The sequence below is a fragment of the Protopterus annectens genome, chromosome 2.part0 (assembly GCF_019279795.1).
Source record: "Protopterus annectens isolate FY-2018-M chromosome 2.part0, PAN1.0, whole genome shotgun sequence".
In the NCBI taxonomy this organism is placed as follows: Eukaryota; Metazoa; Chordata; order Ceratodontiformes; family Protopteridae; genus Protopterus; species Protopterus annectens.
The window spans coordinates 87,215,171-87,239,223 of record NC_056728.1 but is presented as its reverse complement, the minus strand read 5'-3'; positions in this window follow the sequence as shown (position 1 = coordinate 87,239,223).

Sequence of the window (24,053 nt, the reverse complement as noted above, 5' to 3'; positions counted from 1 at the left end):
CAGCTGCAGCCTGTAGCACACACATCTGTATGTAAAGGTAGCTACTACAGACCTACCATACCTCCCGATCCCCTAGCACAAGGAATCCGGACACAGCCATACTTAATGGGGGACAAAGGTCCAGAGACAGGGACATGTTTTATAATTTGCTCCTAGATCAATAGTAAGTTGATAGAATAACAGCTATTGCATTAGCATACATATTCTGAGGAGTATGAATTCTGACACTCAAATCTATGCCTTCCTTTACTGACCTCAACCCACAATGTTTGCCAGTGAATTGTCTAATGACCACAATGTCATGGGACAGTGACGGCACATATGAGGCAAAACTGCGGATATACTGCATAAATCTCTACAGTTTGACAGTTATGGTACCAACCCTCTGTGATGCTGTAGTCTCCACACCTCAGTAATGTCCATCTTAGCTAAGAAAGGGGCTCAGGTCTACATAAAGGCCTTATACATTGCACTGTGGTGGCATGTCATTGTGTCATTGGCTAATGATAGTGCAATTCAGCTGTTTTGGCTGCAATTACCATATCAGTGCCACAGATTGGTGCATAGGCATTTACCTGCTAATGAGCAGTACCTTAAAAAGGCAAGCAGCTGGTTATGGGGAGCAAGTCTATATGAGACTTACCTCACACAGAGAGCATATTTTCAAAAGATTACTGGAAGCAAAGCTCAGCAATGGAGTACTGCACTCCACTAGGTATTATAATTGATTTCTCCATATAACAGATGCAGATGGGAGGATGGAGGTATGGGGAATAGAGATTACAGAAGTAAGCCTGTCTTAGATCTATGGTAATGACATGTCATTGATACTCAGATGTCCTACACCTACAGGCAAGCCTCTCAAATGTCCCTGATTTCCACTCAAATCTTAGCTCTGTTCCTCTTATTCCCTTCTACAATGGTTGTCTGGTGTAGGAAAGCTAGAGAATTACACGTAATGCATAATGAGAATAAGTAAGGGTGTATACTCCTGTAAATTCAGATGATGTACACTAATTCACCTCCTCTCATTCTGTAACTGTCTCACATAAATAGATCTAATACTTTAAAAGTGTCCCTGATTGTCCCTGATGTACTCTGGCTAAGTCTATGATTCTGTTGATGCTTGTCCCTGTCTGGTTAAGAGGTATGCCTAAAATAGCTGTCAACCTGTTACCACAAGAAATCTGAACAAAACCATAATTAATGGAGAGACAAAGGCCCAGAATTAAGGACACTGTAACTATTGCTCATACAAAGTAAGAAAGTGAACAGAATAACAGATATTGCAGTAGTATAATTGTGTTCTGAAGGGTAAGACATCTTAAACTCAAATGTCTCTCTTTATTTTCTGACATCAGCCATCAATGATTGACCAACCTTTTGTCAGAAATCCACAATGTTGTGTGAAAATGACCAAACTTATGACGCAAACATCTTAATATTCTGCAAACATCTGTATAGTTGAGAGGTATGATGCCTACAGGGAACGTATTCTACAGCAGGTTTGCATTGTTTTCTGTCATTATGGCACATGGATGTTGCTGGACTTTCCCCATATAGTGGTTGTAATCGCACACTACTATTTGTCTGGCAGTGGCCATATGACATAGTAGTGGGAGGTTGCCCATAGGGGACACACCACAGTACACTGCAGTGCTCGGTGTAGGAACATACAGCAGAATCTGTTATGGCACACAGGGACATACCGCTGTAGTGCTACTACCTTGCTGCGATCCACACACATAGTATGTTGCCAGACTGTGGGGTATGATGTGTGAGGGAACAGTGGGTAGTGCAGGCCATTATGGGCATGCTGAATCTGTACATAGTGGACATCCATGTATCTGGTCCTGTAATGTGTACCCCTTTTGTTGTCTTTCAGGAACCATGTAAGGAATCATGTATTGTAGATGACATGCCCCCTTCTCCAATGCAGAGAATGAGGTAATAGTGGATACACTAAGGCACTATCATCAAATGTTGTTTTCCAGGGGGAGGCATAAAGGCATAATTGTGAACAACGGGTAGCATTGTGGGCAGACCTTGTGCAGGATGTCAGTCAGATTGGCCAGCAGGACAGGACCTATGAGCAGGTGCAACACAGAGCCCAGAATGTATATGTAGCTGTCTGTATGTACAGACATATTTCCACATAGCTGGTCTTTGTGATGGAGAGGCAATAGAATTGCACTCAAGTTAGGTAAGTGTAGGAGCATGCCCAGTGGGAATGTCAGTACTTACAAGGTGACTCCAGGCCAAAGCTACCTGTACTCCAGTCCGGGATGTTGTGTGCTACAGACATTGGCAGCTGCACCTGTTTCCACAGTACAGCACTTCCCTGAACCTGTCCACTGCATTCCCCAGCTGTCTGCTGTACTTAGTACATGACTGGGGTACTTAATGTAACACCACACACAGGGTGACAGTCTGCATACTTCTCAGTGTACATGTTTTTGCAGAAAGTCCAGCATTTTGCTGTATATGTCTGGTCTGTCCCTCATACATTTGTAGTGTTTTGGTAATGTATTGTGTACCTACATACACATTTGAGTGATGGACTTTACATCCTACCTACATTCTGTTGTGATGCAACCTGCTGTTATACTAGCCACTTTCTAGGTTAATCAGAGCATCTGTAACATCTGTCTGTAGTTATGGTCCTTTGCCTTGCCCTTCTCTCTGATTTTGTCCAGTTTCTTGCAGTAACAGTTTGTGGGATATGACAGTCTGTGGTAATACCGCCATACGACTACCTCATATGCAAAAGATACAGATACTGTGCTGCCAAATTCAAACCATCAACACAGTTACCCATGTTAACATCCCTAGCCCACTCAGCCACACAGGGTGCCAGACAGAGATGAGTCATTCATCACACAGTCAACAGCATACAGACATACATTAGCATCCTGCATTAAGTGTGGCATCCAATGTGTGCCCAGGTTCTATGTCAGAGCCCTGAGGTTGGCTGGTCTACTGATAAATCATTGCTGACATACTGTTACAGCAATTGTATGGGTACACTGATGCAATGGGGGTGGGGGATGAGCAACCCATGATCTACTGGCATAGAAAGCTGTGCGACTGTCCTGTGATCCCACTGTTTACCATCTCCCTTTACTGTTGTAGTGGATATTCCAGCCATGTGGCCTAGTTAATATTATGCAGCACATATTATTGGATTGGGTACCTGTTGTCCCATGTGGCTGTTAGATCTCTCCAAGTAGCCCAATAGTCCACTATATTCCCTTGCATACATGTGGCAGATCCATACATATGCTACTATATTTTAGTACCCCTTACAAGTGGTGTATAGGTGAGTGACTTATCTTGCGAATGCAGCATTTGACAGACCTGTAGTTTGGTGCTGACTCTGTCTGATGCACACATTATGCAACTAATACGTGGTTAGGTACAGGTTATGTAGGCTGGCTGGCATCATTTTTGCTATATGTATGCAAGTTGGAGTAAAGTGTCAGTCCCGAGTGTCCCAGGTTGTCAATGCATGTGCTATGCATTGTCTCTTGGCCAAGGCCAGGGCATACTGGGCATGCCTATATCTGCCTACAGTGACATCCACAGGGGGTTCCTCCTCCGAGTCCTCCTGTGGCTGTGGGGACCTAGGCACTGGTAGGGGGCTGAGTGTCCCTTCCCTTTGCTGATCCTGCTGCAGCTGTTTCCACAGGATCATATTGTGTAGCATGACACATACTGTGAACATCTGTGCACGTGTGGCTGGAGAGTACTGCAGGGCTCTGCAAGATATATCAAGACACTGGAAGCATGACTTCAGCACCCCAAGCACACTCTCTATGATGTTCCTAGTTTGTGCATGTTCCTCATTATGGCATTCTTCCATGTGAGTGTGCATTTCTGATGGGTGTCATCATCCATGGTTCCAGTGTGTAGCCAGCCACCCCCAGTAAATGTCCGTGAGGGATGCCTCCCTAGCAAACATCTGGTAGAGCTGCGATATGTGCCAGGTATGGGAGTTGTGATAACTGCCAGGGCTGCCATCATACACATTCATGATAATGCCCTGGGCATTGCACATGACCTGGCAGTTGATGGAGTGATACCCCTTGTGGTTGACATAGAGTCTACCTTCCTCACCGGGTGGTGCCTTGATGTGTACATGAGTGCACCCAATGGCACACAGTACCTCAGGGTAGTGTGGTACATAGTAGAAGTGTTGCATATTGCTTGGCCTTGCCTCAGGGCTGAAGGGAAAATAAATGTGTTCACTGGCATGTGGTAGCATGGCATCCAGGAACTGGTGGAAGTAGCCTGGCTGCTGATACTTGAAAGACCCCCATCATGCCCTATGTTGGTCTTTGGAAATTACCTGTGGTTATTATCTTTAGATCTACACATACCTTTGTATCTACTGGGATGGTTTCCCCTCTGCTGGCTCTGGGTCGGAGTTGAGGGTGACAGAGCTCAGTGAGTTGCTGGGGTACGCCCCTGTCCACCCTGTAGTGCTCTACAATCTCCAGCTCATGTAGCTCCAGGAAGGTTACCCTGGTCCTGAATACTCTTCTTTTCAGTCTAGGCCTATTGTCAGCAGCAGCAGCATTGACCTCACATCTAGAAAATACAGATGTAGCAGATTTGCAGCAGCCCCTACCATTCCTTCAGTTAAAATTCCCAAGTCTGTACTCCACTGGTGCAGAGTATGGGTGAGAAATCAGATTGTAGGGTGTATGCAACCTTTATTGGGCTCTGCTGTAGGTGACAGCTCTAGTTTTAATGAATCAGTAATTAATATATCATTGGCTTTTGGATAAACTCAGCACTGTGGTGCACCATGCAAACACACAGAAACAAACACCCCAAAGGTAAACAAAGCTCAGCAGTCATTGTACACACCCCCCTGAATGGGCATGCTCAGCATGATTGCATACCATACAAATAGGGTGAAACATGTTCCCCAAAGGTAAAAAAAGCTCAGCATGCAAGCACCATGCAAACAGGTACAGTTGACCTCCAATGAGCTTACAAGTCCTCAGACACACCTTCCTGTTTATGTCTGCTACCTTTTTTGTGGACACTGACATGATTCTGTGTCTACACAGAAGGGACATGTGGACACAGACACTCATTTGTGCTATTCAGTAACCACAACTCATTTGCATAGGGTTCCATTCACACCCTGGAAACTACACAGTTCTAGGCCTTAACTCATTAGCAGCAGCACATTCCACCATTGTGGATACTCCACACAGGGTCCTATACTACATTTCTGTCACATAGTATGAAATTTGTTTTTTTCCACTATTTTTAATTTTTTTTTTATTTTTGCATAACTGCATGTTTGCACACTGTGGTGCACTGCACAAACACTACTAGATAATTAAAAAAAATAAAATTGATTTAACTTAGTTCCCTTACATTTCTGGACACACAGTGGGTAGTTTTGCACTTATCTGTTTCTGCTATGCTATTTCTGTCCATCTAACTACATTTTACAGCCCCTGTTGTCTGTTTAAAATCCTGTACACATAATTTTTCCATGTACACTACGGACACCAACATGGGGTCTGCAGGACTGCCTCTCTGCTTGCTGGATTTCTCTACCTCCCTGATTTGCATGCCATGGATAGTTCTGTGCTGGTGCGTGTGCGCCACCCAGCTCTATTTACTGGATAGCAAACCTGCTTACGTTTGTGTAAGCAGCATGCCATGATGCCTACATGGTAAATAAGACCATGTAGGCTTTATTAAATTCTCCCCATGGTGTTTAAATGGCAGAATATTTGATAAGGATATCACAGTTACTGTTTTGGAGCATACAAGATATTGTGTGGAGAGCTGGTTGGATTTTGGGTGGTTTGGAAGTGTAAAAGCATCCTTCTCAGAAATAAAACTAAAAAAGTATCAGGAGAATGTAGGCAAACATGCTTTTGGTACTTTGTGCATAAATAAGTAGTTACAGGTAAAATTTACTGTTTGTTGAAATTGCCTAGAAAGCTTTTTAGGGAATTAAGATGTCTTTGTTTTTTGTTATGGGAATGTTGAGGTTTTGGTATATGAATGAAATTATTAGGATGAACTGATAAGTGTATATCTGCAGCTAAAGAATGAAAGTAAAAAGTGTGAAGTAAGAATTAGCTTCATAAAATTAGGATATGATTATGGGACTGGAAGAGTATGAAACATACCTATCAACTTCTTTGCTCATAAAATCTAGTCAAAGCCATAAATAATGGATTAATGAAGACCAGAAATCAAGAAAAAATGTTTGGGAGACAAAGAGTAAGTGTATACTGGAAGTTTTGGAAATGTTTATTGGTTAATATGGTTAATTTGGAAGGAAAATGATTTCTTAAAGAGAGTGGAATGTACTTTTTCGTGATTTAATGCAAATAATATATCATTAATGTTGTGTTGTGAATTATTCACCACTATTGTATCTAATGCAGTTGTGAGTTGTCTATTAGTGTGTGAAAAATCTAATACTTTAATGTATATCTGTAAGTCCACTGAATATAATGCATTACTTATGTTTTTTGTGCTGTTTGTACTGCAGATGTAGCTTTTGCTGAAATGTTATATCTTGTTCACTGATCACTGCTGAAGGCTGAGGAGGTGAGCATGCATTGATTTTCAAGTTACACATTTCAACACCCGCACATCTTTTGATTGTAACATGAAAAAAGTTATCCTGCATTCCATTTGGTATTGTTACTTATACTTTAGAATACGGCTTTGATTAAGTTTTGCCAGCAGTGACATGCATATTGACATGTACTGCCCATGCACCATCACTATTTTGTGTTCTAGCCTGCCTCCCACACCTACATGTTTAGTCACTACTTCCTGATGCTATGCACATCGGCACATTTTGGGTGGTGCTTAGTATGGATGCATGTACTGTATGAGAACATGCAGTCATGGTTCAGATCAAGTACAGATAGTACAGATTGTGTTCTTCTACGCTCTTTTTCAGACTGTAAATAAGAGACACAGGAGTGAAGAAGGGAGGAGATATAGTGGAAGGCTGTAGTACCACATATCAGGAAGGAGACCAGGCATTAGATCAGTTTGGCAGTTGCCACAGAAGGCCTGCTGCCCCGAGGACCTTATTGGTCAGACATATTTGGACATGGAAGAGCAAGAAACCTACCCCACTTAAGATGTGGAAAACAATCATCTGTGTACTATGGAGGGGGGAGGTACAAGAGACAGTCATGCAGGGTGTGGTCAGCTTGTTTATTTATTTAATATTTATTAACCAGATAGTTGACTGGTCCAAGGATGCTTTTCAGTCTTTTCAGTCATGACCTGGGACAGAGGAGCCCAACAATGCAACTAAATGTACCACAGAATGCAGAATTATTTACATAGACCTTTATAATGGTATTAAGTTTTAGAGTACATTAGGATTAGTTTTAGTTGCGTCTACCAATTCATATCACTAAACATCTTAGACTTCCTCAGACCTCTACAGACATACACTCCTATATGATGTAGGTGCTGGATTTGTGTGGAGGTTTACTGATTTCCCTAGTTTCTTATGCCAGGTCTCATAGAAGGTTGTGCTTAGCCAACATCACCTGTAAGTGGTGATTTTACTTCCTATAGAGTCATACCTGACCTGGTCCTTCCATGGTACTGCCAGTCCATTTTCAGCCATAAGGCTGCCAACATTACAGGCATATTCTACCTCCTGATCTTATTTACACACCACATCTCACTTTAAAACCAGAATACACATGGAGTATGCCAGAAAAGGGCAGTCATACATTGATTATGGACGAAAAAAAAAGCTACAGTCCTTAAAACACAAGTGAAAACTTTTAATCAAAACATAAGACAGCCAAGCCTTCCTTCCATACATGCACCTGGCATAAATCTCAACTTCCTTATTCATTAATATCCAGCTATACTGCATGTTTTTCAATAGCTATATTTGTCTAAGATATGTTTATTGGTGTTTTGAATTTAGTATGTAGATGTGTGTGATAGTGTGTTGTTTAATGGTAAAGATATGATGCAGGCATGACAAATACTTGTATCAATCCCGTATGCATTAATTCTTTGCTTTCTTCATTTTCTCACACATGGCATGTCTAGGCATCCATAGTGCTGCACTGTGCTGGATATGCTGGCCCCTCTGGTATTGTATAGGATTTCCATTACAGGATGGTGGAATGATTACCAGCTTGTCTTGAATACATATACGTGTCATCCACAAATGCATCGCATATGCAGTTACTAACAGACCACTACCTATGTCTTGACTCATAGCCAAGCTATTGCCTTGCCTTCACACTGCCCATGCTCAGATGTCAGCAACTACAGTCATGCACATGTGTTTGGTGCACTGATCATGTGATCCTGCCATTAACAGTGCATTGTGTGCTCATGTGCAGAAAGAGATCACAAAGTTCTGCAGTGGTGATGTCAGGGATATTCGACATACTACAGGTACCCTAGCTATCCTTGCATTAGTGCATATACATTTCCTTTCTGTGTCTTATTACAGGACATATGTATGCAGGATGGTCCTGTGATGGACTAATCATATTTAACATAGTAGATATAAATATTGCTGTGTGCTTCACGTACTCTGTGATGATTATATTTGCTGCTGAAACTATTGTTGAAGTGCATATTTATGTCACAGGCATTTGTTCCTGTTATTGTATGATTAATTATTACTGTACTAACACAGCCATCTCATTTCTATGCATACACAACTGCACCTTAGCACGTGCAGCAGTTTTTGAAGGATGCTGCATAACCTGAATGATGTGCTTTATGTAGTGTGCTTTCTTGCATATGATTCACATTTGAATCTGTGTACAAGTGATTTTCTATATTGTGCCATTTGAATTGTGCAGTTCCTTAACTGAGTATTACTATATACTGCTATTTATGAATCAGGCAGTTTAATACATGCAGGCCAAAAGCTTATACCCCCCTTGTCCTTTCATTATCAAATAAATAGGAGGTCACTGAGAACTGATCTGAATGAGTAAAACACAGCCATACTTGAATCTACAGGTAAGTCACAGCAAGTGATGTAATGTAATGTTGAGCAGTGGAAACAAATGATAAACAAATCAGAAAAAACAGGGAAACTATATGAGAATGGCATATTTTGAATGTATGGATTATACATGATTCATCTTTCTCTGAAAATGACATATAGTACATGTTCTCAAAAGAAACTAGAATTACAATATGTATTTATTTCATTTTATGAAACACTCTCTTGGTATTCTTAAGACCGTATCTTAGAAACAAATGTATGTTTATATATCGGAAAAATGACATCATCCTGTATATTTTAATTATTTTATCTTTCATGATTTCTCATATCCTATGTATCACCTCATGATGTCATTTCATGTGTCAGTGCCAAAATATTTCTACACCTACATCATTATGAAAAGTTGTTTCTTTAAAAAAGAATAGACTTGTAACCTGATGCTACAAGAATGTGATAGTTTATGCTTTGGGGAACAATTTGTTAGTTATAGATGAAGCACAACTATTCTGTGACTCAAATGACATAACTCTGCTTCCCATGGAATGTTAGCACGGAGAACTTGGGCGTGTCACATGTGAAGGGAAACATTATACTATCATGTGGTCCAAAACTGTTCTCATTTAATGATTTGGTTACACATTCATGTTTAATATGCCTTAAAATTAATTTATAGATAAACACATTTTACATTGCAGGCAAGCTTTAACTGCTCTATAAAACCCTGGCATGTTTTGATTTAAGCTAATATTTTGATTTAACTGGAAATTTTGTGGTGTTTACCCTTTTTCCATGCTGGAGAATCCACAGAATAATTAGCTTTTTGATCTTGAAAAATTTATTTTGTCTTTCATTTGTAAACTACAACAGTGTCAAGTACATTTAGTATTGTTTTTAAGGTGACTACATTTGGTAGGGTTTTAATGTCAACTAATAGATTTTTGAGAGATGCAATGTGAACTGTACATTTCAATGTTGAACTGGGATGCTGTTTTTCATTGTTTGCTTTTCACAATTTCCTTTCTTGAAAGCACTGTGCAGACAAATGCACAGAGAATAGTAATGCATTATAAACTACGGGCCAGATTCATGAAGGCTTGCACGGAGTCTAAGAGTAGAGTAAGACTCCAGCAAGCCAACATGTCTGCCGAGCGATCCAGGAACAGCCGGCAGGGGTGTGCAAGAGAGCTCCTAAAACGACTCTTGCACGGGCAGGGTTAGTTTATGCAAATTACCTCATTTGCTGCTGAAAGCTATGCAAATGAGGTAAATTTGCGATCCAGGAAACACTAACCTGTCCGAGTAAGAGTAGTGTTATTTGCAGAAATGTAGTCAGTTGGCAACTGAGTACCGTTCTGCAAATAGCAAAACGGAGCCATGACAGCTCCAAATAAAGGATGCATCCAGTTGAGGAAGCATGCCAATGGCCAAATATACGGCCATTGGCATTTTTATCCATTGCAAAATAGTAAAAAAAATATATTTTTTTCCTCGATCTCCAATGTTTGAGCGTAGAACAGCGCTACGCAAACGTGTGGTGCTCTAAAAACCAGAAAAACAAAAACTAAAAGCCACAAATAGGGATTTTATTCAAAATATTCATCTGCCATGCAGGTGAATGGCAGGCTGAAGACAACATGGCTACTGAGTAGTGGTTGCTAAGGGGGGAAGTACAGTCTGATTGATGTAACCAAGCATTAGTAGGCAATCCTATGCAAATGAGTATAAGGATAGTGAATCCCAAATTTTCCTGCAATATGAACCATGTCCGTAGAGTGTAAGAGTAGGATTAGGGGAGTAACAGTGTAGAAGATAGGTGACATCATGAGGGGGTATGTATCAAAAAGACTGTAAGCTTATTGGAGCAGAGTGGCATGTGTTTGCAATGAGTTACTCAAGGCTGGAAGAGGCGTATCTACAGTTGTCTGAACTGAAACCCAGAAACCAAAGGTGTACGCCGTGGCTATCACTGAAGTTTCTTGCAAAGCTGCTTACACTGTGTGCACGCGTGTGCTCACCAGTAAACCCGTCTAAGCCTGTGTGCGTGTGCGTGTGTGCCCATGTAAGCCTGTGTAAGGATGTTTAAGCTTGTATGCACGAATGTGCATCCGTCTAAGCCCGTGTAAGCCTGTGTAAGACTGTATAAGCCTGTGTGCACACGTGTGCGCTCGTGTGTGCCTGTTTGCACTTGTTTGTGCGGCGCTGCCCCCTATGGAAACAGAAATGGGAAAAGGAAGGAAAGGAAGTAGTAGGAAGTTAACCAAGGAGAACTAGCAGAGCTGCCAGGTGAAATCAATCAGAAGCAGCCAATTACACAGGCAGTACACTAGTCTAGCCCAGCCCAGCACTTAAAACTCTGAAAACAACATTCCCCCATGTTTTTCTCAGAAACACTGCAACATTGCAGTCTACAAAGAGAAGTGAAAACTTAAAAAGCTTAACTGAGACAAAAGAATGTTAGGGGCTGCCATTGCTATTATAAGGCGACATGTGCAAGATGCTGAGGGTGGTGCCATTGTGAATGCTGCTGAGCAACCCACAGTGAGGAGACGGAGAAGAGTGTACAGACCTAGGGTAACCTACCAGGGGCTACATGAGCTGGAGATAGTGGAGCGCTATAGAGTGGACAGAGACCTCCTGCAGCAAATTGTTGAGCTGTGCAGGCCACGCCTCACACACAGAACCAACAGAGGGGAACCCATCCCAGTGGAAACCAAGGTATGTGTTGGCCTAAGAATACTAGCAACAGGTTCCTTCCAGAGACCAACTGGTGATATGATGGGGATTTCACAGGCATCAGCATCCAGGGTACTGCACCAGTTCCTGAATGCCATGTCAGCACATGTCGGGGGTCATGTATATTTCCCCAATTCCCGTGAGGTATTGGCCAGCAACATGCATCTCTTCCATCAAATAGCAGAATACCCTGAGGTAGTGGGTGCAATTGACTGCACGCACATACACATCAAAGCACCAGCCGGTGAGCGGGGTAGGGCCTACATCAACCGCAAGGGCTTCCACTCCATCAACTGCCAGGTCATGTGTGATGCCCAGGGCATAATATTGAATGTGTGTGCAGGCTGCCCTGGAAGCTACCACAATTCCCATATCTGGCATCTGTTGCAGCTGTACCAGACATTTACCAATGGGGACATCCCTGATGGTCACTTAGTGGGGGATGCTGGATACGCACTGGAGCCGTGGCTGATGACACCCATCAGAAATGCACACACACCTGAACAAGAGTACCATAATGAGGCACACGCACAAACACAAAATGTAATAGAGCATGTGTTTGGGATGCTCAAGTCATGGTTCCATTGCCTGGACACATCTGGTGGAGCCTTGCAGTACTCACCAACTACATGTACCCAAATTGTCATGGTATGTGCCATGCTACACAATATGATCCTGCGAAAACAGCTGCAGCAAGAACAGCATGGGGCAGGGCCAAACAGCCCCCCAACATTGCCAAAGCCTGCACAGGCACAGCTTGACTCGGAGGAGGAACAACCTGAGCCTGCCCCAGTAGGCAGAAGGAGGCATGCCCAGTATGCCTTGGCCTTGGCAAAGAGGCAACGCATAGCACATACACTGGCTCAGTAGGAACCCTGGAAATGATACCTCTCTCTGACTCACACATAAAATAAAAGGGATGCCTAACTTGACACTACCTGTTCTCAAACATGTATAGGGAGTGTATTATGTGCATCCAACATAGGCAGCCCTGCAGCACCACCTGAGGCATGATTGCCATGTTTTAAGAAATATAAAGCAGTGCTAAGCAACCTTTACCAATATCTAGTATATGTCCACAAAATTGCTCTTGCCACCTAGCGCAACGTCGGCCAACGTTGGGTAAGGTTGGCCAAAGTTGAGCAAAGTCAGTTAAACATGCTCATATCTGCTATACTGTTCCTGAAGCAGTCTGGTCTGCCCAGCATGACAGTAAAAAGCAATGACAGGGCTCAAACCCAGGATACTGTGCACTATAGTCACAGTACTGAACAACTAAGCCATGATAGCATTTCAGTGGCACAGACACAGCAGGACAATGGTACACTAATGCAAACACAAAGAAATGCACTATCATGCCTCTAAAGAGGCAAATGGGTAACCTCCCCCACACGCCTATGCAGACCGAGAACATCAGGCTAGGCGGTGTGATGTGGGTTGTGTAGGCTATGAAGTCACAGTTTAATATACGTGACATTGGACGCCAACATCCGTAGTACAGTAGTATGCCTCAAGCCATTACGATAGGCAACAATACAGACTGAAATGGTGTCCTGTACATAGCAGTGCAGGCATAGCAAATGTGTATAAGTGTCAGGTGAAACCCACATCCTATGTGCACCCACAGTAACAATCAGGTGTGCCCCCGGGTAGAAATGTACAAAGAATAGCTGTTCCCCCTGTATGTAGAAATGTTGGTAAGTCTATGCAAAGTGTTGCATGGAAGCCCTGCAGGCACAGCATGATCCCTGTTGATCTATGACACAAAGGTGAGCCCTGCTGTAAAAATACAACTTGATTTTTCATACACATATAGTATAAATGTCTATACTGGGCATGCTCACACACTTAGGCTAAATACGGATGTGATAATCAGGGATCTATGGACAAATGTGTATAGTCATCTCTACTTCCAGAAACACATTGGCAAAGTGGTTGGAAAATCATGCTATGTGTTCACACAAACTGCCAAGGTCTGTGCATGTAGGTCAAAGGAGGTTCCCACTACTCAGCAGTCATCAGACCTGTCAGAGCGTACCACAACACACTTGTGATGAATCTGACTAGGCACATTCAGCAGCTAGAAAGACCAATGAAGTACCTTAACAAGAGGATTACTGGCCTCAAATTGTCGCCCCATGCAACAAGACTGAATGTAACCCAATCTGTACTCTGTGGCATACTGTCTACTCAGGAGATCTCTGCCCAACAGACAGGTTCATGTCATGGTTACACTCAGATCTGTTCAGAGTTACAGCTCAATGGCAGTAAATGTACAGAGCCAACTGATATTGCCAACATCCTGGCAGATAGGATCACTGTTAACTGTACCCCCCTCTCACCCATGAAAGAGCACATCTCTATAATGGAAGACTGCAAAGTTGCTATCATCATGGCTGCACAGGTAATAAACACTCTCCAAAGCCAGTATCACAGCAGCCATGGGACCAGATACCTTCCCAGGCTGTGTAGTATCTACTTCCCTGAAGTAAACATTAACATGGCAGGTCTGTGGCAGCTGAATTTTCCAGAGGAATGCAAACCAGGAGCCAGAATGGTAAACACAAAAGATGTGGACATCCTACAAAAGGGCTTCACTGGGACAGGTGGCTGTTGTCAAAGCCATGGGCTCTAGCTCAATGCAAAAAGGTGCATTGTCATCTTCTATGTTAAAAACTCTGTAGCCAAGAACTACAACAGAGGTGGTAGTATACTTCACACTGAAAGTGTGACAAGAGACCTTGGGTCACAGGTGGACAGTGGATACAACTGTGATAATCACATTCCCACAGTAGTCAGGAAACCCTCCCATGTGGCACACCTCATCATGAAATGCGTCTCATGCAGAATGGAAGAGGACAATGTTCCCTTCCACTCATCACTCACTAGAACTATAATAGAGTATAATGCCACTGTTGCTATGTACCTCACAAGACAACTACAACAACTGGAAAGCCAGCAGCAATACCACACAAAGAGCATTAGCGGCCTGAATTACATGCCATACACAGACCATCTCAAAATGCTCCATATGTACTCCCTTGCATATCGCCTACTCAGAGGTGTTCACTGCCTAACATACAAAGCTATGTCAAACACAGAGCTGTTGGATATGGTCCACGTAAAACACTCACAATCCCTCTGACCTGTGGACCCAAAACCACGAGTGAAATACAAAAGGAAGGGGTGTACCCATTCACCCTATGGATACCCACACCTTCAAGTTAGTGGCACAGCATGAGGCCTTGGAGACCATGCAAGTGCAACTAACATTGGCCAAAGCTGGCCATCAGATTGTAGCCTGCTACAGATCACGTACCTTGTCTCAGGAACCTCACTCAGTAATCCAGAGAACAGTGGAAAGTATAAAAGTCCTATCAAACACCATTATATGAGGAGATTACAACTACCCAAACAGTGAGAGATGGAATTACTCATGTACAACGTCCTTCACCCAATGTTTCCTAGAGTTAAAAATCCCTAACACCCTGGAACAGCTGGTCACCATGCCCACTAGAGGTGACAACATACTGGACATGATCATCACCAACATGGGGTACCAGTGTTCCACTACAGAGATAAACCCCTCATTGGTAATACCAGATCATGAAGTAATCACACTGGACATCCACATCTGGCCCCCTCACCCAGTCAAAGAAACCACTGTGAAGACATTTGCAAAAGCAAACTGCACACTACCCAAGACCAAAGTGGAGCGTTCCAAAGCCCTCTTGCTATAGGATAATGGTATACAATCCGCAGAATCATTTACAATTGCATCCAATGAGCATCTACAGGGATGCATGGAATGAGAAATCACAAATAAAACCAAGATGCACACCTCCAAAAATAGAACAATCAGGTGGTTGTTGCCCATAAATAAGCTAGACAACAGAAGGAGGAAACAAACACATGATAGAGCCAACTTCACTAAAGGAAAGGCATCACTGATCATTATCAGGAAGAAACAACGATCACTCATAAAATAATCCAAGGACAGTTTCTAAAGATAAATAGCCAAGGAACGTGAGAATAACAACCACAAAGCCTTCGGTAGCTATACCAGACATGTAGGTGTCAACCTCCAAATATGCTGTCAGCTACTGAAAAAAGGAAAGAAATACACCAAACCAACTTTCATTGCCCACATTCAGAGGGACAGGTTCAGTATAAACACCCCCCCATCACCCCCAAAAGGGCCAGTGCCCATCACTGAAGGATGCAGAGCCCCAGACGTCATGGACATGCAGGTAAAGACAGCCCTCATCAAAGGTGAGAACACAGCATCAATGTGACTGGATGGTGTCCCAGGCTGTGTCATACACTAGGCCCATGATGAACTGGACCCTCACTCACATTCACTGTCCAGACACAAGCATACCACAGGCTATGTACACAAAGAATGGCATTCACAAACAGTCATCCAGCTCCAGAAAGGGGTGCCACAACAGAACAAGGACACCATTGCCCAATATGTCAACTCAGCCTGGTCTACAGAGCTATTGAGCAAATTGTCATGGAACCCATAAACAGAGATATTGGAGACCTCCAGACACTGGACTCTCCACAACTTCACCTGGTGAAAGTCAGATCCTGGCTCCTAAACCTAGTTGACTCATTTCAAACAGTTACCAAGGACATAGATGGAGGTGAAAGTAGTCCACACAGTCCACCCGGACCTCACGAAGGACTTTCCACACCATCCCCCACTCTGTCATCATGGACAAGCATGCCAGCTGGAACATTAACAGCTATGTCATAGGATGGGTGGCCAGGTGGCTCACAGATCAAACACACATGTTCAGAGTTGCTGGTGCCATGTCCAACTCTAAGCCAGTCACAAATGGCATCCCATAGGTCTTGTTCCTGGGACTCCACCTGTTCAGTAGATACTGCTCAGAGGTACAGGAAAGCATGGTAGGTATATGGCTGAACAGGTCTGCAGATGAATGGTAACTGTGGTCCATAATGGACTGCACGGCTAACACAGACATCCTCCACAAGTGTCTTACAGAGACAGATATCTGGTGTCAAATCAATGCCCTCAAGCTGAATTCCAAAGAATGCATAGTCATCCCCTTTGGTTACAACAAAGTGCACACAAATTACCACATAGGTGGTAATCCAGTATGTACGGAGAAAGTCATTATGACCCTGGGGACACAGGAAGATAGTACACACCCCTTTGATGATGACATGGCCAAAGTGTGTAGACATTCCTTCAATGTAGCCCACCTAATGTCACCTAATGTAACCCACTTTGTATAGTCTGATGATGTCACCATCCTACAAATAACCCTGTGGAAAGGATAGCTCACAGTAATGTGTATAGCGTGGCATGTAAATGTGTACATCTGTACTATCATAAAGTAGTTAGGTAGTGGTTTGAATCCTGCACTTGACAAGTGTGTGTGGTCTCCTGGGGAAGGAGCCGACATTTTGGAGAGTAGTAAAACACCTTAAAAGTGTTAAACTAATCTCTGTCAAGTCTGATTATGCCACCATCCTACAAATATACCTGTGGAAAAAAAGAACCCCCAGAAATGTGTATAGCGTGTCATGCTAATGCATACTCTTCTAATATCATGAAGTAGTTAGGTAGGGGTTTGAATCCTGCACTTGACAACTGTGTTTGTGTGTGATCTCCTTAGAGGGGACCAACCTTTTTGGAGAGTAGTAAAACACCTTAAAAGTGGTATACACATCTTTGTCATGTCTGATGATGTCACCATCCTACAAATATACCTGTGGAAATGAAAACCGCCAGTAATGTGTATAGTGCATCGTGCTAATGTGTACTCCTCTAATATCATGAAGTAGTTAGGTAGGGGTTTGAATCCTGCACTTGACACCTGTGTGCATGTGTTTGTGTGTGGTCTCCTTGGGAAAGAGCAACCTTTTAGGGGAGTAGCAAAACACCTTAAAAGTGGTAAACTATCCTTTGTCAAGTCTGATTATGTCACCATCCTACAAATATACCTGTGGAAAAGATGCTTCCCAGTAATGTGTACAGCACAACATGTTGATGTGTACTCCTGCACTATCATGAATTAGTTAGGTAGGGGTTTGAATCCTGCACTTGGTGAGTGTGTGTGCTCTATGTGTATGACAGTGTTTGTCAATGTGTTGGGGGTTTTGCTTTTACTACCGTATGACATATCAGTAGGCATTGCACATGCGAGGTAGCTATGAGGCAAATACATATACGTACCTGTTACCCCAAGTATTGCATGTGTGGGAAACTTGCTTTATCCAAGTGCACAGTTGGCATCTTTGCCAAACTGTGCTGCTGCTTCACAGACCTTAGGTCACATCTGTATGCCTGTGACAAGGCCAGCCACTGCAGTGATGCCTGGCCTAGGTCATCCGTGTCACACACACTCATTACGGTTTCTACTGAATTGTTTGTTTGAGGATTTATGGCTGAGGTATGTGTCAGACCTGTTCAAACGCAGCAGAGTCTGTCAATGATGACTATGCATTATAGGTGTACAACAACCTTTGTGGACATGCATGCAGACCCCTGATTGCTTATGTGATCCACTGAGGGATTCCAAAATACCTTAGGGAATGTGATTATCAAAGGAGGGATGACGTAACACAAGGTTGCATGTACACATCAGTACCTGTTCATGATGTTGGTGGCTACTACCTATGTGGTACTGTGGGGATACTATGTTCCGTAAAGGTGGATGACTATGCTTAGTTTCGCCTATAGCTTTACAGCATGGGTTTGACAACAGGTATCTGTCTGTATGATACCCTTGTGGAGGATGTTTGTGTCACCTGGAGAATGCAGTATAGGCCACAGTATGCATTAGCACACGTGGACAGACATATCCCTACTGTGATTGCTTGTACCTAAGGGAGCCATATGCCGAACAGGAGTGGTCTCAGTAATGGGTGCAGCTGAATACAACTGGTTACTGGCATAGTATAGTACCTGAAGGATCCAAATGTTGCTGTGTGTCCTACATCTGTGTCGCAGTTGTCAGGACATCTGCTAATGATTGGTTATGGTCAGGCTATTGCAGTTATGTATACTACCAGAATGCAAAACAATGACAGATAGTAACAGTATCACCCACAGCACAGTGTCAAACCATGTCATACACACATGTGTAGTCAGGTTCCGAAATGTGTGTAGTACAATGCATACTGACCACCAATAGAAACTATGGAGTGTTTCTGTGTAATACAGAGCATGTCACCCTGCTCATGTGTCCACTATGCACGTACATGCAGACAGTGCACCTCCACCATTTCCATAACTGTACACCTGCAAATAAGTGCTACACACATCCCACACATACTGTCCACTCTCTAACACATGCTGCCAATACTGCACACATCAGCCAAGTGGCACATGGGTGGACAATATACAATTGGAACTAACACTGCTGTAAACAACACTACAATGACAATCATAGTTTTAATGCATCATGCCTGCTCAGCTACACCTTCAAGCATATCATTACATTCTACTGCTGACAACATGCTAACATTGCTATACTGCTATAAAGACACCCTGTGCATCAGCACCATGGTAACCTGTTCCTGCATCGATGTTACAGATGACATGAGGTGGCACAGGTTTCATCATATGCACAGGGTGTATTGTTGGTCTGCCAGAGGCCTACAGTGAGCCATCCAATCAACATGTATGTGTGTGTGTGCGTGTGTGTGTGTGTGTGTGTGTGTGTGTGTGTGTGTGTGTGTGTGTGTGTGTGTGTGTGTGTGTGTGTGAGGGGCAAGAATAATGGTATGGGCCAATGTTGATGTAATGTGTGTGGGTATGTGTTAGCCCTAGGTGTCTGGATTATGTGTGTGTGTGTGTGTGTCTGCATGCACACAGTTCCACCATGTGGCTGCCACATATGGGTACTTGTGGGACAGCCACAGACTGTACCTGCGAGGCTTAACAGATCACCATCTCTGGCCATGGATACGGTACCTGTGCCTGGCAGGGGTGCTACTGACACTATCAGGTAACAAGCCAGACTGGGTACTATCCCCAGAGGTAGATGGATGTACACTGGACCCAGGTCCCTGCTGGGACTGTCCAGAGCAACGTGCACATGGTCTTCTAGGAAGTTCTATGGACATCCCACCCCAACATTGCTGGGGCTGGTACTGGCACTACAGGAGCAGCTGTTGCTTGAGGGACGTCTGAGGCGACTGCCAGCCACTGATGTTGCTGGCATACATCCATGTCGATGACTTAACCGTCTCGCACTGTCCTGATACATGGACATGACATTGCGGAGGACATCTAGTGTCTCTCCCCAACGTCTATCAGTGACCTCAGTGTAATTGCAGATGGCACCAGCTAGGTCACGGATACTGTCTATCACGGCAGTGTTATGTGCCCTCTGTGCCCTCAGTCCCTGTCTGGTGTACCGTTCCATACATGCCTGTGCCTCCATGACAGCCTGGAACATGCGTGAGGTACTGAGACCTGTGGCACATCTGCCAGTGGCATGATGGGCAGCAGTGCTCTGATGAGAACCCCTGGACATCTGCCTATGTGGTACCCTTCCAGACATCTGGGTATGGCTGCTGTGTCAGGATGCATGTGCCATGGATACCACACTGTCCTGGCCAATGCCGGCTGTATGCTATCCCTCTGTTAAGGGCATTGGTGACGGATGTATTGGCAGTATGACTGTGTGCATGGATGGGGTGGACACTTGTGTAGTGTCGATTGGTGGCTCAACTACAGACCCTGGCAAACATGCCTGTGCCTCAACACACCTATCATCATTGTCACTATTGTGCTCAGTGACATCAGTTTCCCTGCTGCATTGAACCAGCCCAGTATCAGCACCTGTGAGAGGGAGACAGGAAACACACTTTACGACCTGTACATGATGTCAGCACACATGCACACATGCACACATGCACACATGAACACAGGAACACATGCACACAAATACACTTCTCACTAGTACAGACACACACACACACACACACACACACACACACACACACACACACACAGACACACCACCAGCAATCCCGAACATGCTCAATAGCGTGTGCTGTTGGGGTACAGTATCACAAGCCAAACATTTATATCAAATGTGACAGCATGCAGGACGTGTGTTGCTCAGCAGCATGCAGTGTGAGTGCAGACAGCCATTGCTAATAACAGTATACATGGTCTTGATGCATGTGTGTTTTGTTCAGTGAATGGCCTCACCCTTGGACGCAATGTGTACATAGACACAACATTGCTGTGTTGGTACTAAAGCCCTGCAATGTCCTGTGCACCATCAGTCACAGGTATACATACCATGGCTGGATGTGTATCAGTGTGTCAAATAGATATCCATATTGTGAACAAGCCAGTGCCAGCCATGACATGGCATGCTACCACACAACTGCAACATGAAACATCACACATACACAATGTGTGTCATGTGACCTATACACGCCATAGCATTACAAGACATATGTATGTCACTTTCTGCAAATGGGGATTGCTATGCATATTGTGTATAGGTGCATATGTCTGCACACACACAACATTAAGGTGCATAGCAATTCATGATATGTGTATTACTGTGGCCACTGTAACTGGATGGGGTGTAGTACCATGAGCCATCATCATGCAGAATCATATGGTCATTCAAGGCTACTCATGTGTGCCAGACCGGCACATAGCATGCTGTACTTGAACTGCAGTACCATGGCTACATTCACCATTTCATGGCCAGTTGTTACATGGGTTTGTGAGTTACCCAATAGGGGGCATTGCCTAACCTGAATATGTTATGTGTTGAAGAGTGTTGCACAGCCACATGTGAGGCATCTACCCCTCAGATATATTAAGTGTGCTGTGTGGATGAGGTTTGGGATACTGTAGTGTGACCTTACAGCGGGTGTCTGAATACGCCATGTGTAGCATGTTAACATGTACTGTGTATGTCAAAGATGTGTATGTTGTGTGCATGTGTATCGACTCTGCCTATCCGATGTCCACTACAGTGTTGCCATAATTGTGTGGGATGCTCTGTGTATTGTATGTGTTTTAGGCAGCTACCCATGTTACTAGGATGTGCATAGTCTCACAGCAAACATGCACAGCATGCAGTATGCGTAGGTGAGTTACATGTACATAACCTACACCTCACCTATGACATGCACATTTAATTAGCAATATTAAAGGTATAACACACTCACCAGCATGGCTCTGCTGCCTTGCTGTCACACTAGAGGGACCTACAAGGATATCAGACACTTTGTCAGTGGCAACAACTGTGGCATTGCTACTGTGTGTTTGCAATCTTACAGTAGTACAATGAGGGACAGTCACAGGCCTACAGATTATGTTCCTAATTATTAGTATTGCACAACACTAGGCACCACATCATCTAACTATACAGTACACATCTCACATAAGGATGCTCTACCAATAGAGGTAACAGTATTCTACAGCTATGCCATGTTACCTGCACAATCCATGTCAACTTGCTGGGTGGCTCCGGCCTCCATGATGATACATGTCAATTGTTGTGGTTGTTGTTGGCCAGGCGCCGCCTGGCTCAGGAGCAGCTCCTCCACTCTGGTGAGGGGGGGTGGATGGCTACCCCCCCACCTGTGGCAAGCTGTTGTCTGCGGATATCAGACGCACGCTGCCGGACATGTCTAATTAAATCACTGCAGTGATGGCGTACCTGCTCATATGTCCGGTTATGCATGACTATGAAGTACAGGAGAGTATACAGAAGAAGAGGCTGGCGAAGAAGAAGTGGGATTGTCAAAGAGATGAAGAACGTAGACATGAGTAGAAGGAGATGAGGCACATGGCAAAGAAAGAGGTAGTGAAGGCTAAGGATAAGGCATATAGAGAGTTGTATGAGAGATTGGACACTAAACAGGGAGAAAAGGACTGGTACCAATTGGCTAGACAGAGGGACAGAGCTAAGAAATATGTGCAGCAGGTAAGGGTGATAAAGGACAGTGAGGGAAACATACTCACAAGTGAGGAGAGTGTGTTGAGTAGATGGAAAGAGTACTTTGAAGGGCTGATGAATGAAGAGAATGAGAGGGAGAGAAGGTTGGATGATGTGGGGATAGTGAATCAGGAATTGAAGCAGATTAGCAAGGAGGAAGTAAGGACAGCTATGAAGAGGATGAAGAATGGAAAGGCTGTTGGCCCAGATGACATACCAGTGGAAGCATGTTGGTGCTTAGGAGAAATGGCCGTGGAATTTTTAACCAGATTGTTTAATGAAATTTTGGAAAGTCAGAGGATTTCTGAGGAGTGGAGAAAAAGTGTTTTGGTACCTATCTTTAAGAATAAGGGTGATGTGCAGAGCTGCAGTAGCTACAGAGGGATAAAATTGATCAGTCACAGCTTGAAGTTATGGGAAAGAGTAGTGGAAGCTAGGTGAAGAAGGGAGGTGATGATTAGTGATCAGCAGTATGGTTTCATGCCAGGAAAGAGCACTACAGATACAATATTTGCTTTGAGAGTGTTGCTGGAGAAATACAGAGAAGGTCAGAAGGAGTTGCATTGTGTCTTTGTGGACTTAGAGAAAGCATATGACAGGGTGCTTAGAGAGGAGTTGTGGTATTGTATGAGGAAGTTGGGAGTGGCAGAGAAGTATGTAAGAGTGGTACAGGATATGTACAAGGGTATTGTGACATTGGTGAGGACTGCGGTGGGAGTGACAGATACGTTTAAGGTGGAGGTGGGATTACATCAAGGATCAGCTCTGAGACCTTTCTTATTTGCAGTGGTGATGGACAGGTTGACAGATGAGATTAGACAGGAGGCCCCGTGGACTATGATGTTTGCAGATGACATTGTGATATGTAGTGAGAGTAGGGACCAGGTTGAGGAGACTCTGGAGAGGTGGAGATATGCTTTAGAGAGGAGAGGAATGAAGGTCAGCAGGGCTAAAACAGAATATATGTGTATAAATGAGAGGGAGGGTAAAGGAATGGTGAGGATGCAGGGAGTAGAGTTGGTAAAGGTGGATGAGTTTAAGTACTTGTGATTAACAGTTCAGAGTAATGGTGAGTGTGGAAGAGAGGTGAAGAAGAGAGTACAGGCAGGGTGGAATGGATGGAGAAGAGTGTCAGGAGTGATTTGTGACAGACGGGTAGAAATAAGAGTGAAAGGGAAGGTCTACAAGAGGGTAGTGAGACCAGCTATGTTATATGGGTTGGAGACGGTAGCATTGTCGAAAAGACAGGAGTCAGAGCTGGATGTGGCAGAGTTAAAGATGTTAAGATTTGCACTGGGTGTGACTAGGATGGACAGAATTAGGAATCAGTATATTAGAGGGTCAGCTCAGGTTGGACAGTT